At 49.4% G+C, this 17,265-nt stretch overlaps 1 long non-coding RNA gene across 1 annotated transcript; it reads right to left on the bottom strand.

The window, feature by feature from the left end:
• Window positions 1–15,846: 15,846 nt before the first annotated feature.
• LOC136509182 (uncharacterized) lies at window positions 15,847–17,188 on the bottom strand. The gene is made up of 2 exons (XR_010772247.1): window positions 16,948–17,188; window positions 15,847–16,735 (listed from the first exon to the last, which is right to left on the bottom strand). It is a non-coding gene; the product is annotated as an uncharacterized lncRNA (long non-coding RNA).
• Between the last annotated feature and the right edge of the window lie 77 nt (window positions 17,189–17,265).

Below are 17,265 nucleotides of genomic sequence, written 5' to 3'. Positions count from 1 at the left end.
CGCTGTCTACAGATAGAAACAGAAGAATGGGAGGCCCACGCAAGTTTTGCCAGACGTCAGACCCGAACCCCGCATGGACATATCTGGTAAAGAGCTCCCAGAACCCGTCACTCGTGCCATCGAGGTAACATTACCGACCCCTGTTTTTTCTTAAACTATGATCATTCATACATTCATCCATTCAATCATCCCATACATCCAAGCATTACACATGCGATTGCCGCATCATAATGCTTCGCGTCGTGTCACGAAGTGGTAGTCGTCTCATTTGATATGAACGGCGATCGTCCAAGGTTCGAAGGCCGGCCCACGAAGGGCTCAAGGCCGCCTCGTGCCAAATAGAGCCAGGGAGAAAAACTGAGATGGGTCCCAACGGCCTTGCCCGACCCCGCTCAGGAGCGGATAGGGACATCTCGACCTTTCTCGTTCGATTCTAACCTCGAGCCAAGCCCACAGAATCTCCATCGAGGAGACGCCAACGGGCGACCCGAGCCTATCGAACAGCTCAGGCATCTGCCGGGAGGTGGGTTAAGAAGTAGTGGAATGCCACTTGAGGGCTCAACCAACCCCGTCAGCGGATGATGGCCCCAGATTCCACTTGAACATGCCCATTAGTGAGCTCACCGAGCGCGACACTTGAGCCGTCGAGGCAAGTGTCGTTAGCTTAGCCCCTCTGGTTGCGGAAACCAAGGATGGGGTGACGCATGAATCACGGCCGACCCCTGTGGAACCCCACAGGGCTCGAGGGCTCAGGCCGCCCGATCCTAGATAGAAAGACCGAAGTTCGAAGGCCGGCTCGTGGAGGGCCCAAGTCTGCCTCGTGTCGAATAAAGAACCAGGAGGGAAAATGCTGATGAACCTCAGCATCCTGTGCCTGTCCCGCTTAGAAGCGAACAAGGTCATCTCAACCTTCTCGTTCGATCCAAACCTCCAGCCGAGCCCATAGACTCCCCATTGAGGGGGAATCTGTTGGAAGGCGGGTTAAGGAGCAACGGAATGCCCCTCGAGGGCTTTGCCAACCATGTTACAAGCGACAGAACTGAATTCTGTTCAAACATGCCTGTCAATGGGCTCATCGAGCGCGTCACTCAAGCCATCAAGGCAAGTTATGTTAACTCAACCCCTCCGGTTGCGGAAACTGCGGACAGGGGGACAGCCATGGAAGGTTGGACTTACAAGGAGACCTAACGCACGGTCGCAGAATGATAACTAAGATCCTAGGAAGAGGGTACGTGCGAATACAAGAGATGCATTCTCCTAAGTTTTGCTATCCTCCCCTCGATTTTCAATGACATCTGACCCTAGCAATGGCAAAGGGACAGATCTCACTCGAGGGCTGATAAAGGTATAAGTATACCTTTTCTAAAATAGTCGCCGTGTCAGACCTCTTCTTCACGCTAAGCATAGTGACAAGGTTTGTGGAAACAAATGATCGATCATGCCTGGTTGAACTGCAAAACACATACGCCTCGACGTCTATGGTGTCTTTGCTCACCAGGGCGATCGAAGCTTTCCCCTTACACCTCGGGCCCTGTGGTATTAACGAACGGAAGGGTCGGAATATGTGAGCCTTCTCATTTTGCATACAAAAAGGGAAGGAAACAAATTCAATCAAACAAAACAAAATAATGAAGTTACGAATTTGTTCTTATGATATGTAAGGATCGGCAATTGTCCATAGAGTACAATGACGTTTGTCCGAATTCATCCGACCTATATGACTAACTATCCCCTCTGGGGGAGAACTATGTCTTCAACTTTGTCCGCCAGGTTCCGCACGACAGGAGCCACCGCCTTCTCTATCTCATCTAGATCGGAGGCTTTGTAGCCAGCGCGAAGCCAAGGCTCATTGTCTCCAAGTCAATACTATTGGCGTAGTGGGAGCGGGCGATGGTGAAGGCTTGGGTGATCCCGGAGCGAAGAGCTTCCCTCTTGAGCTGGCGCACCCGTGCCGTGATATCTACAGCATGGGCCACAAGCGAGCTAGACCCCTCCGACCACGCCATCTCCAGGTCATCGTAGACCACCCCGAGGGTAGCGCATAGGAGATCATGCTCATTGCTCTCCGCCCTAAAGGATCCTCTGCGCCTCGGCAAGCTCCGTGACCAGCCCGGCGGAGATGCTCTCAGCCTCCAGCCTCTGGGTTGTCACAGTTCCAAGCTCGGCTTGGAGGGAGTTGATCCTCTACTGTGCCTCGTCACGCTCTCGGACGGCCTAGTCACACTCCCCGTGGGCCGTGCCATGCTCCAAGTGAAGCCTCTCCATGGCCTGCGTAGCTCGTCTTGCTCCCTGCGCAACCGGGGTAACCGCCTCGGCATCTAGGTTCACCCTCTACTGTAGGGCCACGAACCTCTCCTCGGCTCCGAGCTTGAGCTCCTGCTCCTTCTCTGCCTCGGCCAGGAGGTCGAGGATCCGCTGGCGGGCCTCGACGTCCCTCTAGAGCAGCTCGTCTTGCTCCTTCCGGACCCTGGCGGCCTCCTCCTCATCCTACCGTGCCCTCGCCAATAGTTCCTCAAACGCCTTCTCGGCCTCCTCCATGTCTCGACGGGCCTTGGCCTCCCACAGCCGGAGACTGGCTGCCTCCTCGGCCAGGGGAGTCAGCTCGGCCACCCTCTGTTGGGCGATAGCAAGCTGGGCGCTCACATCCCCGTGCAATCGGGCCTCTTCAGCGAGGCGGTCCCATTTCTCCTTCTACTCATGAAGGAACTGGGATTTCTCCCAGCTATGAGCGATAAGGGACTGAAAGAAGATCAATGTCAAAACACAAAATATATGAAGAAAGAAGAAAGTGAGAGGAGAGATTAAGTGAATACCCAGCCAGTAGGAATGACGACGTCATGTAGGATGCCCCTAGCCTGGTTTAGAGCTTCTAGCATGGCCGAGATCCCCTCATTGAGACTCTCCCGCTCTATGCTCTTAGTAGCATTGTCGAGCGAGAAGAGTATCGATGTCGGGTCTTGCGGATCCATCCACTGGAGCAGTGGCTCATCCCGCGTGGGTGAGTGGCTGCCCCCTGACATCAAGGCCAAGGGTGACTCCCCTCTGGTCCTCTCCACCACCACCACGACGCCTGGGACCCCTTGGCAGTGTCCCCCTCTGTCCAGCCTATGTCGGGCGCCGTCACTTGGGCTGCCGGTGGCACGGATCATGTCGCATCCTCGAGCACCACCGCAGCTTGTGGCGGCAGGGCCTCGACCGGCGGCATCACGCCCTCCACAGTCGGTGCCACAAGTGCGAGCGGCAGCCCCGTCCACTCCCACGTTGGCAGCGGAATCACCTCCGTCTCTGATTGCTCGGCGATCTCCAAGGGCACTCCTTCAGCCCTGGTGTCCGCTTGACCCACCGAGGGCATGGGCACCACCATGGGTGGCGCCTGACCGACCGACGAGGCTATGACGTCGGCTCTGGTTTTGCCCAAAATGGGAGCGACGTCAGGCGACGGCCGCCATCTCGCCTAAATGGAGACACTCTTCTTGGGCACCAGCACTAAAGAGTGGCCCTGTCTCAGGACGCTGCAAGAAACAAAAGGCGTGAGTCATGCTAAAAACAGAGAAAACAGGGGAGTTGAGGACTTACATTGGTGCTGTTGGATGTTGGATACGTTTGGGGGACGAACCCCCAAGTCCCTGCTCCACCTCCTCGGAACAGGGCAGTTTTGAGCACACCCCCTGCTCCCGAGACGAGGGGCTCGCCTCCCTTCCATTTGGGGGCATGGCGGCGGAGCCACTCCCCTCCCTCGGCACCTCGGGCTTGGTGGTGGATCTGCCCGCCCCCGCTGGCTCTTGGGGCGCTACGGCGGATCCGGCCACCCCCGCTAGCTCTTGGGGCACGGCAGCGGATCCGCCCACCCCCGCTGGCTCTTGAGGCACGGCAGCGGGGCCGCCCCCCTCTGCTGGCACCTTGGGCGCAGCGGCAGAACCGCCCACCCCTACTTGTTCTGAGGATGGGTCGATGGTTCGGCCTGTCTCCGCCGGCCTCATACACTCACTTCCCCCCGCATGAAATGGGAAGGGTCCCTGCATGGACGAGTGGACACCTATTAGTGTATCCTCGCTCTCCAGGTCATCCCACTCGATGTCGGCAACTACCTTGTCATCTTCCTCGTCGTCATCATCATCACTGTCTGTGTCCTCCCCTCACTCCCGTGCCCACAGCTTCTACTTCTTCTTCCTCCTATCGTCCTCCTTCGCCTTCCGCTGCCGCTCAGCCTCAGCGCGGTTGGCCGCTGCCATGAACGGGTCCTGCGGCAGCGGAGCCGGATGATCCCTAAGGACGAATTTCTTTGGCTGCTCCCCCTATCTCAATATCAGCATCAAGGGGTCGGGAGTTCAATTAAAAAGGATGCACGAGGAAAGAAAACTTACGAAGGTGATGTACCCCGGTTCTAGCCGCATTGGGGGGTGCCCCAGCACTGGATACACAAACTCAAGGACAGCGCCAGCGTCGTCCCGCGGAGGCTCCATCGCCTCCTTGATGCACTGCGCCACTTTGGAGGGGGAGAGCGCTCCCTCGACGAGCGCCGTCCCGTTGAGTGATGCCCCAGGCGCCATCATGTGCACGGGAAGCGCACGCCACATCAGTGGTGCCACTCTCCACGTATGGTAGGCATCGATGATCCCCGACCCCTTCACACCCCTCTCCTTTAGGATTCAGATGGCGGCGAGATGGTCCTAGATTCTCTTCTTGTCTTTCTTCGAGACTCCCCACTTCCTCCATGATTCTAGGACCTCTTCGATGAGGCGCCCGGTGAACTCTGGCAAAGGGGCGGCTACGTCCTTCTTGATGTAGAACCAATGCGAATGCCACCCCTTGTTGGAGGTCAACAGACACATCGGCGGGTACTCATTGACCCAGTTGTTGTGGAGCTAAATGCCGGCGCATCCCATCGGCACGCTCAGCTCCTGCTTCTTCTCTCGCTTCTTCAGGAGGGTGACGGCGAAGAAGTACCGCCATAGGTTGAAGTGGGGGCTAATCCCCAGGAATCCCTCACACAGGGCGATGAACGCTGCAATGTGCTGGATTCCATTGGGATTAAGGTGTTGCAGCTCTACCTTGTAGTAGTGCAGCAATCCCCGAAGAAACTTGTGGGCAGGGGTGACGAATCCCCGCTCGTGGAAGTGAGCGAAGGACACGATGTAGCCGTCGGGCGGCGATGGCACGTCCTCATCACCAGGCAGCCACCACTCCTCAGCGGTAGTCCACACGCAAAGAAGACCACAGCGAACAAGGCCCTCCAGACGCTGGAGGGTGATATCAAAGTGGCACCACAGCTCCATTGGGGGATTGGGGTGGGTGGATGCGAATTCGACGATGGCTGAGATGTGGATGCAGGAGGATTAGGTGATTGGCGGTGGAGGTTACAGATGCAAAGGCAAGGAGGCAAACTACGAAACCCTGGGGGCGAACCCTTTGGTTTTATAGGGGCGACGGATGTGAGGAAGGCAACCGACCGCCTGGATCTCCGTGCCTACCACGATCCGCCACCACATCACGTTGCGGGATATGCGCCCGCAATCCCTATCCTTTCCCTCCGAAGACACGCCAGATGTTTCGCCTCCCTGGGCGGACTAGGACTCTTTACTAGCAAAAGGGATACGGGTCAAGAAGCGTTTCTCTGGCCCACCTGGGCCCAGGAGCTCGAGGGCTGGCCCATCAACAGTTTTGATGGCTGGCCCAAACACCCCTACGACAAAAGGGTGGAAAGAGCTAGGCCCCACAAGCGGCAAGCGGCCAGGCACACGAGCGCCACGGGCACCTCAGCCCATGATTAAGTCTCAGCCAGGCTTTCCCTGACGGGATCTCCATGAATGGGATATCGGGACCCCAATCAAACTGTCTGGCTAAACAAACCACCAAATCTCACAGCCATACCCGCGAAGGGTCCGAATCACCCCCAGGCAATTCTATCCGAATCACCCAGGGGCTCAGGGGCTACAACCGATGGGTGCGCTCGCGCGCACCCTCTGGCAAGTCGAATCACCCCCAGGTGATTCTATCCGAATCACCCAGGGGCTCGGGGGCTACACCCGTCGGGTGCGCTCGCATGCACCCTCTAGCAAGTTGAATCACCCCCGGGCGATTCTATCCGAATCACCCAGGGGCTCGGGGGCTACACTCGTCGGGTGTGCTCGCATGCACCCTCTGGCAAGTCAAATCACCCCCTAGGTGATTCTATCCAAATCACCCAGGGGCTCAGAGGCTACACCTATCGGGTGCGCTCGCGCGCACCCTCTAGCAAGTCGAATCACCCCCCGGGCGATTCTATCCGAATCACCCAGGGGCACGGGAGCTACACCCGTCGGGTACGCTTGCGCGCACCCTCTGGCAAGTCAAATCACCCCCCGGGCGATTCTATCCGAATCACCCGGGGGCTTGGGGGCTACTGTCAGGGACCAAATACTAGGGTACCCAAAGAGGAGGAGCTAATAACCATCAAACGTTGATGCTTCCGAACAGACAAGAACGCGACTGCACCTCTTGCCCAATGACCGAGGGTTAACTCCATCTCGTCCACCCTCCAAAGGTTGGCTCCGCCTCACCCGACCCCTGAGGGCTACCTCCGCCTCGCCCGACCCCCGAGGGCTGGCTCCGCCTCGCCCTACATCTGAGGACAGACTCCGCCTTTCCCGACCCCTAGGGGCTAGCTCCGCCTCGCCCGACATCTGAGGGCAGACTCCGCCTCGCCCGATGACTGCGCGCTGCTCCTTCATAACTACGCTCGCAGATAAGGCAGGGCACTCAAGTCAACCGTAGTACCAAGGACCATACCCTGCACGTCTGTAGGAAAGTACCATCAGGATATGACAAGATGGACGCTTTAAGCCCTTCCAGGCATGTCAGAGCCCGAACAGTGTTGTGGGCGCCGACATTTGTCTTACAGTGTTATGGGCGCCGGCATTTGCCCTCGGGCACGGATCCTGACGGAAGCATACGACAAACCACTATGGTCTAGGAGGAAACTCACATCATCTATAGTAACGGACGTGGGGTCACTGCGCCGTCTACTCCCCGTAGGGCCGCGGTTCAGCACCCTAGTCCGTCGCGTCGCCCATCGGGGCGGGATGGGACATGACCACTTGCTGACAAAGCCAGAGCACGACCTTATCAGGATCAGCGGACATGCACCCAGCATGGAGCTATCCCTGGCACCATCTGCCATGTCAGCGGGGCTCGCTCAGAGAAAAAGGAAGACCCGACATCTTTGAAGGACCTCCTTGGCCTCTGGTTTTTCTTCTTTCTCCCGTATGTAATCCCTGCTTCCCCTTGGTCTATAAAAGGAGAGGCAAGACACCCCACTAAGGGGACGGATCGATTCAAGAGACCACTCATCACATCACACACAGCTGAGCAGCAACCAAGCTCTCAACGCCCATTCGACTATTCCATCAGAGACTTGGGACCTGTCCCTCTCTCGCTAGTTTGTACCCCCTACTACAAACTTTTCAGTGCAAATAACACGAGCAGCTACCACGAACTGGACGTAGGGACATTCTTCCTGAACTAGTATAAACCTTGTGTCTTTTTAGCACACCATCTGGGTTAGACGTGCAATAATACAAATTTACTCGTTGGTGTTTACTCGAAACACCGACAGCCGCCTTCACAATGCAGTCAGGTGCCAGAGGTTGGGATGTTTTTGGAGAACTTGGTATAGTCAAATGGTCTAACATCTTGCGCTTTCCGTTTAACCTGTAGTAATTTGCAATGAAAAGTTGTTACATTATACACTGAATGAATGGTTCTTAAGGAAGTCATTTCATCAGTTGAGCTAATTTTGTTCTTGGTAAGGTGACCTTCGCATCTATCAATCTATTCAAATAGTTTCAGAGTAATGTGAATCCAAATTGTCCACTTTAACATAAGAATTTTTGGTTGGTATAAATGTACTGCACATGAAACATCATGGCTTACTGAACAATGAAGTTCCACTGAACTATATTTCAAATTTGAAATTTTGCAAGAGCATTAACGGTGACCAAGGACTGGGTTCTGGAGCTGTTTTGTCAGGAGGAGAATTTTGCACAGCACCGGCCTTTTGTTCCAAAACTTCCTGACAAGAATGTCTTTCAAGAACATATCCATCAATCTCAAGCCATCTCAATATTCCTATAATGCTCTGGTTTTATTGAATCTAACTAAATCTGGTTCCATGAGGGGAGTGAAAGTGATAGCCACCCTCACTGTTAAAACAACAGGGATTGCAACCTGCACGAATGGCAAACATGATCAATGAGCTGATGCCACTGATCATTTGTTGAGTCCCTCGACTCATCCCTCTGTCCCTGCTGCAGCAATGGCATATATGCATTTACATGTTCTTCCAATCAAGACCCTTTCTTCTGTAGGGATTAGTGTGTTAACTCTACCAGCAAATCCACCATTTTCATTTCAGCAAACACTACAGTAGTAGTGTTATTTACTTCCATTCAGCTTACTCAATCGGAGATCAAGCTTCAAAACAGATAAATAACACACTGCAATTTACAGCTTCAAGGCACAATACATTGCAATTTACAGCTTCAAGGCAAAGGTATGGTCTACTATTTTAGGAGAGAATCACTCCAGAAGATAGTAACTGAGTAGATCACCAATACAGGCTGCTCTATGAGACAAACAGCAACACCTCAAGCAAGGTAACCGAAGAAACTAGATCAACAACCACAGCAAGAACTTGAAAACCTCTGCAGTGAAGTGTGGAGAGGCAAATGAAAGCCGGTGACAGACGATGGAGATCGACTGTGGCTTCACGGCGGCGAGCAGGTGATGGAGAATGATCAGTCGAGAGACGACAAAAGGACGCACAGAGTCGTCTAGGACGTGATTCACTGGTGACACACATGATCACAGACTATTGCTACACTGATTTGCCATACCACCTATATTAGTTCTGAAATGAAAAAAAAATCAAGTCAAGTCGAAGCATGAATTCTATGAAAAACTGATAATGTTAAGTCGAAGCATGAATACTATAGAAATAAAGCACCACCAACTCAGACTTTTCAAATGTTAGTATTAGTATCATAGTATGCTTTGCATTGTTTCTAAGAAAAACTGATAATGAATTTGCAATGTGTCACAATACTAAATCACAATTGTGTAGGGTCCTATCTCATATTCTGCATATACCACCAGATAATAATGACCCCACCTTTTGTATATCAGATTATCACCCAAAGGTGTCTGGTGACAATACTCTCTGTTTTTCCCTTCCCCATACTGCTCTCAACAAGAAAAAAGCACTACGAAACTGAGGCATTATTACGTTAAGCAGGAAAAAAAAGAATTGGATCGACTTTTAGAAGTAAAAGAAAAATAATTAACATTCCATAAGAACATGTATTATGCAACCTATCAAGCAGCACTGTTTTTTCACTTTCAACATTTAAAGCAACAAATCCATACGACTATATGAAAAAGAACATTGGCAACCAAAAGCCAGTGTACATTCACGTTTAACTCTGAACATCAAGCAAGATCTTAACGAGGATAAATTCTAAAATTCTTTTGTTGCAGTTTGAACAGTCACTGAACTATGAACTAAGAACCAGTTTTCAGCTTTTTAACACTATATAATTTAGAGGCACTCATATGTATATTTTTCCCAAAAATCCTAACTAAAGATAGCAACTTTAGTAATCCTCCCCACTCCAAGCGATTAATTTTTCAGAAAACTAGGTACTCCATCTGATAGCTGCAATCAATTTAACCAACAGGTATGACAACCTAAAAGAAATTGGATCATAACTAAGCAGTAAAAAGAATTAATAATAATTGTAGTATACATCAGTCTGATGTTCACTACAATTAACTATTTGCCTAAAATAAGGAAGCATTGAGCAATTAAAAGGATGTAGATTAAAGATCTAGGAAATTAACTAAACAGAAATCAAACATTTTTCAGATACACGAGTTTCTAATTCCAATTAGAACAAGAATCCTCTAGATCCATAACCCTAGAACAAAATGCCTCCAGAAGACAGTGACATTACCATAGTTGAGGCAGCAGCTGACTAAATTTGATCTTGTTAGAGATGGGCAACAACGCAAGCAGCGTGTATGGACGTGCTATGGCCTATGGGGAAGTGCATAGATTATACCTAGGTGGGAGGAGGCGATAGGGCAGTGTTGGTGGAGGCGGGGGTCCTGATGCGGAGGACACCATCGGCCGCAGCGGCGGAGGGCGGGGATCCTGATGCCGACAACGACCGCGGCGGAGGTCGGGGATCCTGACGAGGAGGACATCGGGAGCCGTAGCATAGGGTGGAGGTTCACGGTGCGGCGGACGTCGACAGCCACGACGGAGTCTGAGGTCCACGTGAACGACGTTGCGGCGGCGGGGGCGAGGGCAGGGCGGCCGCCACGACGAGCGAGGGCGAGGCAGGGCGGCCACCGCGACGAGTGAGAGCGAGGGTGAGGGAGACGGCGGCGAGGGCTAGGGGCAGCCTCTTCGGAGTGTTTTTTTTTGTTGTGTATGTGCAATGACCATATTACCCTTCCACGAATAAAATCAACTAGCCCATCACGCGCGCCCTCGCGCGCGTCGGTGGTTAGTCGGCGCATATGTGGGCAAGCAAGGTGACCAAATATAGGTTGCAAAACAATTACATTCTTTGATCATGTAATAAGCAGCTAACAAAAAGGGTTCACCGTTTTGATCTTTATCATGGAAATGTGGCAGGTTAATACATATGACAGGTCACAATAATGATGAGTCAGGCAACCAACATGGTGTGTATTGCTTTTCATACCTGAACTATTTCTAGCTCAGATGTTTGTCCTTCTGTCTATGTTCACCAAAGCATGGCATAGATAAGCCAGGATTATGCATATGAATGAAATAAAAAAATGATCACATGGATATAGTAGTATGTACCTAGTCCCAAAAGGCATGGGAGGAGCCAGCATCATAGCAGGAATCTAAAAATCCCCAAAAATCTGATGGACGATGTGGTGCTTGGTGGTACTCTTTTGGGGTGCCAAGTTATAACCTCCACTGGTACCCCTGCTACTCACAACTCTGTTTCCACTATCCTGGAAGCAACACACGATCACAACGCCTCTGTACAGAACAGACGAATATTTTGGTAGCCAAAAACTGTGTGTGCAAATTTTACTTTGTTACCTACTGAATGGAGCAACAGCTAAGAAATTTGTAGACTAAAGCTCAATTGAAGGAAAAAGATGTGATCATAACAGAAAAGCTAAATATAATAGAAAAGTCCAGCATGCCAGCACAAGCACTTTCTCAATAAAGCTGAGCGTCACTGAACCATAGTGCAGGAGGTGGGAAAAAAGGTCATGCTTCATACAGCCAACGGTGTAGCACAAATTCGTTTACAAAAACAACAATCGTTAAAAAACCACTATCCATTCGAACACATGAAGTTGTCAAATGTGCATGGAAAGGGATACAATGAACATATAATTTATGGATGCGCTAAAATACAGGGGCAATGATGCTACAAATAGCGGACTGTATTTATCAAGGTAAATAAACACGATGCATCGACATGGCATAAAAGGATCCACTAAACTAATATATAAGCAAAATAGGACGATAATCCTAAAAACCGATCCGAACAAATTATCTATCTTCCAATAGTTACTAAGAGAAAATTCCATATTTACCTAAGAAGTTATTTGGTTGCAGCAGTTTAACCTCATAGTTCAAAAATAATAGCATACTCAGCCCTTGTCCTTAGAATTCAATTACAGTCTGCAATGAAACCAAAAATCAAATTTGTAACAGGCATATAAGCTATGCACCTAGCTGCAAAGAAGAGAAGAATGATTAAGGAAAGAGCAGGAATCAGAACAGCTAAAGAAAGAGCAAGAATTAGAATACCTTAATATTGAATCGTAGCAATTTTTGCAGATAGCAGTGAAGCGCGGGAAACAAAATTGGATTGTTGTCAGGGAGAAGTAGGTCATCATTGCATATGCCAAAGTGCTTCAGTTCATTTAGAATGCAAAACAGGACCATGCATATGTAATGGTTCGTATCACTCCATAGGCCAAATGCCTCAGTTTAAAAAAAAGTGGAATAGAAACATCATAAAACAGCGGCGGCCACCCTCTACCCCTGCGGCACGGTGGCGCCGCGTCTTGAGAGATGAGAGAGAAGAAGCGGAGAATAGAGTTGGAGGGGAGAGAAGCAGCCGTGTGGATAGAGGACATAGGAGCACAGGATATTTTTAGATGGCAGAGTGGAAAACGCCGGGGTGAAACACAACCATGAAACTGGAAACAAGCGGCCAAAACTTTTCACAGTAACGTGGCCACCCTGAGCGCACGCCAACTGCAGCCAATATGCAGGAAGCAATATATTGTCACTTGAGATCAGAAAAAAGATCATAAAACAGTGATAATCATGACCGCATCTCCTCATATGGTATAGTTGAGAAGAAGATATTTGTTTCCAGCAACATTGTCATTGACATGTGGCGGAAAAAGGTAAAATAGCTATGACATGTAAATATTGTCAGGTTTGGCATATGGGAATGCCTCACTAGCAACTCTGCAAAGATCATAAAAGAGCCGTAATCATGACTGCATACTCTTATTTAACTCTGCAAAGCGGCTAGGATTCACTCGAGGACAACCCGTTCATGTTGGCAAAAATCACTTCCTATATTTCAGAAAAAGGTATCTATCTCCAGCATCATTGGCATTGACATATGGTCAACCAAAAAATGCAGAATAGCAAAGGCACGAAAATATGGTCAGGTTTATCAGAAGCACCTCACAGGTACCATCATATGCTCAAACTGCAATCGGTACATCATCAGCAACGGCATATGCTGAGACTAAAATAAATAAAGCAGCACCATAGGCACACTAAAGGTATATATCTCCAGCATCATTGGCATTGACATATGGTCAACCAAAAAATGCAAAATAGCAAAGGCACGAAAATATGGTCAGGTTTATCAGAAGCACCTCACAGGTACCATCATATGCTCAAACTGCAATCGGTACATCATCAGCAACGGCATATGCTGAGACTAAAATAAATAAAGCAGCACCATAGGCACACTTATATATACTGATGAAAAGATTACAGCATCAACACAGCGGCACAAACCTTATGCGTAAGCAAAATAAATCCATATATACAGGAAATGAAATCAAGGGATCAGAGCCATAAAGGTAGGAAAGAAGATAAAGGGGATTTTTTGGCACCCGATTCACTGCATAGATTGAATGGGGAGCGGACAAATCCAACCATGCAGCCAATGGATCCGGCCATCCGTCACCGGAGCCGGCAAGGGAAGGGGAGGGAAGCAAGAGAGAGAGCGCACCTTTACCTATACAGCGGCCGGGCAGCAGTCGGTCCGTGGCCACCTATCCCACGGCCCGCGCCCACAGTGTGCAGCGGCGGCGGTGGCCAGCGGGCCTGCTCCCAGCGGCGCGCTCGCACCCACCCCCGCCCAGGGGCAAGGCCGCCAAGCATAGGCAGCTAGGGTTTGGTCGAGCACACGCGGAGCGCGCGGGAAGGGGCAGCGCGGGGGAAGCAGCGCCGGCAGCTACTGACATGGCCCGGTCATGCCGCTCCGTGGCCGAGGACGTCCACAGCCGTCGGGGCGCCCACCGTCGGGGCCCACGCGCGGCGCTGCGTAGCAGGCCGGGGCGCCGTCGCCCCGCCAGCGCGGCGCGCGGCGCACTGCCATCTGGCGACACTAGGCCCAGTCGGCACACCGCCCCGTCGGGCGAGAGGGAGAGGGAGAGGGAGAGAGAGGAAGGGAAGGTGGGCGCGGACGCGGCGGAGGCGACGTCTGCGGGAGCAGAAGCGTCAAGGTCGAGAAGGAGAAGAATCGAGAAGGGGAATTGTGTAGAAGTAGAAGCCGAAGCTGGGTATATATTTGGTCTTGTGGATTCGGACGAGAAGCCTGAGAAGCTAAAGAAAAGAAAAGAGGAAGCCGGAGAAAGTCACGAGAAGCGGTAGAAGCTGTTTCCGAAGAGAATCCGCTTCAAGCAATAAGGGCCACGGGATGGAGGATCGGACGGCTGGGGTCATTCGGGCCGACGTGGATGCTGTTCCTGGCGGCCAAAGTAACCTGCTTTGACAAGAGTAGATAAAAATAGCTATTTTGCGGAGACAATGGGAGGCGATGGAAAGCGATGCCAACAATCGTAAAAGATCTCATTAGCACATGTACTCTTATGTGTACATTACATATAAACACTCTTTTGTCATATCTTTAAGACTGACTGAGACCTTGATTACAAGAGTTTCAGTTTGGTATGCTGTTTTTTTTTTGAATCGACCATGATCTGCATGAATAAGAAACTATACACTTGCTTTGTTTGTTTTTAGTAGACGTACTAGTTTAAAAGTTGTTTGTTGCCTTGTAGTTTAGATTTTTTTTAAGGGGATATCTTTTGTCATATTTTGTTACCGTGAACTTCCTTTTGGAGTCAAAACAATCTGCACTGCTTGTTTATTGTGATTGATTCCATTAATTTTCATTTCTACTCATATAATTTGGCTGTGTTTACTAATATCCTATTTAAAATAACTTATCAGTAAATGAGGAGGTCAAGTTTGCAGCCGGTGAATGTATGAGGGAAAAGACTAAAGTTGGAGACCCAAGCACCACAACGTCGATTATTTGTTTTATTTAGCCTGTTCGCTTGTTGGTTTCAGCCAGGGCTTATCAGCCAGCCAACAGTGTTTTCCTCTCACAACAAACTAGCATCAACCAGGCTTATCAGCCCAGAAACCAACCAGCGAACAGGTCGATTATATATAAGAGATTGCACGAAGGGCAGACCTGGTGGCTGGTGCTGTGGTAAAACTCTCTGCTTGTAGTCTGGAAGTCCTGGGCTTAAACCAGTCTCTTTGCAGAATTTTAAAAGAATTTTGCAAGGGTAATGCTGTCTAGGAATTCCCTTCCCCAGACCTCACCTTGTGTGGAGGCTTTCGCACTAGGTACGCCCTTATATTACATAAGAGATTGCGCAAATTATGATATGTCGTGGATCCTATGATGAAGAAGTTTGCGATAATTTGAATTAGCTCTTTATGTCCCCAAGAATATAGCATGGGGCCTGGCATAATTTTTGTTTCTCATAGAACATGCATCATGCAACATGGTTGGGAGCATTTTTTATTAGTCGTTCACCGCATCAATGACTGAAAATGGACCCAAGTGCAAGGTTATAAAACTGCGCATACATGTCACACGAGTATGAATACTAGATTACTAGCATAAAAATTCTTCTAACATCATGTGTTTCCATGCTTCTCTAATTACATTAAGAAATTTTTAGCTTCCGGTGCAACACACGGGCATAGTTATTCCCTAAATGAGAAACTGCACCTACAATTGCAAAAGGCTGTGTAGGCTTTTAAAAATTAGGATACTTATAATTCTTCAAAAGTTACATTGAGCAATCTCAAAGGATAATGTGCAAGCTCATGGGGAAACTAGCTGGATAATATATCCAAGTAAATCGTGGGAATACTTAAAGCGTTTCTAGTTACACTTATCGACGCTGGTCACTTATTTCTACTACTTCATCATTCATATTCAGCTGATATGAGATGCTAGTTTGGTTATGGCATAGCAGGAGACCCTGTCCCTTGTAACACTCGAACACACTTGTGTAAACCAACCAAACACACAGCTTCCAATAATCACATCGGTGGAGATAAGAGTTCACATCGGTGGAAATAAGAGAGAGAGTGGTGTAATGAAACATAAAATATTCCAAGTAACTCCAACGTTATTACTCTTCAACCACTTCGAGAAATAAACTAGGTGAAATCAAAGCTTCGCATGCCAACTAGATATGAAGAATAAAAATATCAAAGGAGCATAAATACTCAAAAAAATATGCAAAAGATCATAAACCAACAGCATTTCTTCTGCAAGATGCTAGGTTGCATCAGTGTTGCAATACGAGTGTACAGTACAGACACAATAACATGGTGTTTTCCCAAAAAAATACAGCATAGTGATGTATTGCATTTCATATACAAACATCACTCATAACCTGCCCAGTAAGATAAAAAAGCACATCCTTAGCTTTTTTTCTCTAGGCCTGCCCTCCAATCATTATCACCAGTGTCTCTCCGCAACCATGCTTCTACATGTCTTGGTTTCACGCATATTTTGGCTTCAATATCAACCAATTCTTGACCAGGCACATCTCCAGGAGCAGGAGGTAGACTACAGTCTTGAATGACAAACCCATTAACTTGCCTGTTTTCATGAAAAACTGGTGCTGACTTCATTATTTCTGTATCTTGATGTTGGCAAACAAAGACAAAATGGTCATTTGTAATTTCTGGAACACCACCAGCCATGTCATTTGCTCTCAAAGATGGAGTCGGAATAAAGCCTTGAATTTTATGAAATTTTGATTTTATCTTCGGGACCACACAAAGAGCATTTGAAAAGTTCATGGGCTCATCTCTAAACTGGATAGATAGACTACTCTCATGACTGGCTTCTGTGCCCAAAACAATGAATTCCAATTTGTTATCTCGCATCAAAACTTTAGCTTTTATCTCCACTTGATCATGAAACCGAACCAACAATCTGCTGCCTCTTCTGATGCCCCCCCGCGAGGTGGTTAGGATGTAGGTGTGATTTGCAGATTTGTGCAGGACAAAACCAGCAGAAACAACAGATATTTGATCTCTACCTCTACCGGTCGTCCACTCGACAGATACAACAGATGGGGAAACTGCTGCTACTAGTTCTTGAAGTTGATCTAAGCGCTGATCCTACAGCGCAAAAATAAAAGACGTTAAATTTTCTAAACCTGCTGTAAAAGATAAACCAGATGCCCATGTTTCTTTCCTTTTAAATTTTCTATAAGTTTGATTTTTATTAAACTAGTTCTAATTTGTTTTCTTTTCTTTTTTGTTCTAATTTCTACGCAATAATGGGAGAGAAGAGATCAAGCAACGAAGAGAGAGACGGAGATCAAACTCACGGGCTCCATGCTGAGGGGAAGGGCCTTGACAACCGCGCGTGCAGCCGGCAGGATCTCGGAGTCAGCGGAAGGAGTGCGGGCCGGCGATGCAGAGGGAGGCGGCGGGGGAGGGCCTTGACAACCGCGCGGTCAGCCGGCAGGATCTCGGACTCAGAGCCCGGGCCGGCGATGCAAAGGGAGGAGGCGGCGGCGAGAGCGAGAAGGAGGGGAGGGGAGGGGTCCGGCGCTGGGGCTGGGTTTATCTAAGCCCCGGGACTAGGGTTCCTCAGCGTATTTTGACGCAGTGGGGTTTATGGGCCTTGGTCCTGAAAGCCCGTT

This window comes from Miscanthus floridulus, chromosome 15 (genome assembly GCF_019320115.1).
Source record: "Miscanthus floridulus cultivar M001 chromosome 15, ASM1932011v1, whole genome shotgun sequence".
Classification (NCBI taxonomy): domain Eukaryota; kingdom Viridiplantae; phylum Streptophyta; class Magnoliopsida; order Poales; family Poaceae; genus Miscanthus; species Miscanthus floridulus.
This window is presented reverse-complemented; position numbering and strand designations above follow the sequence as displayed.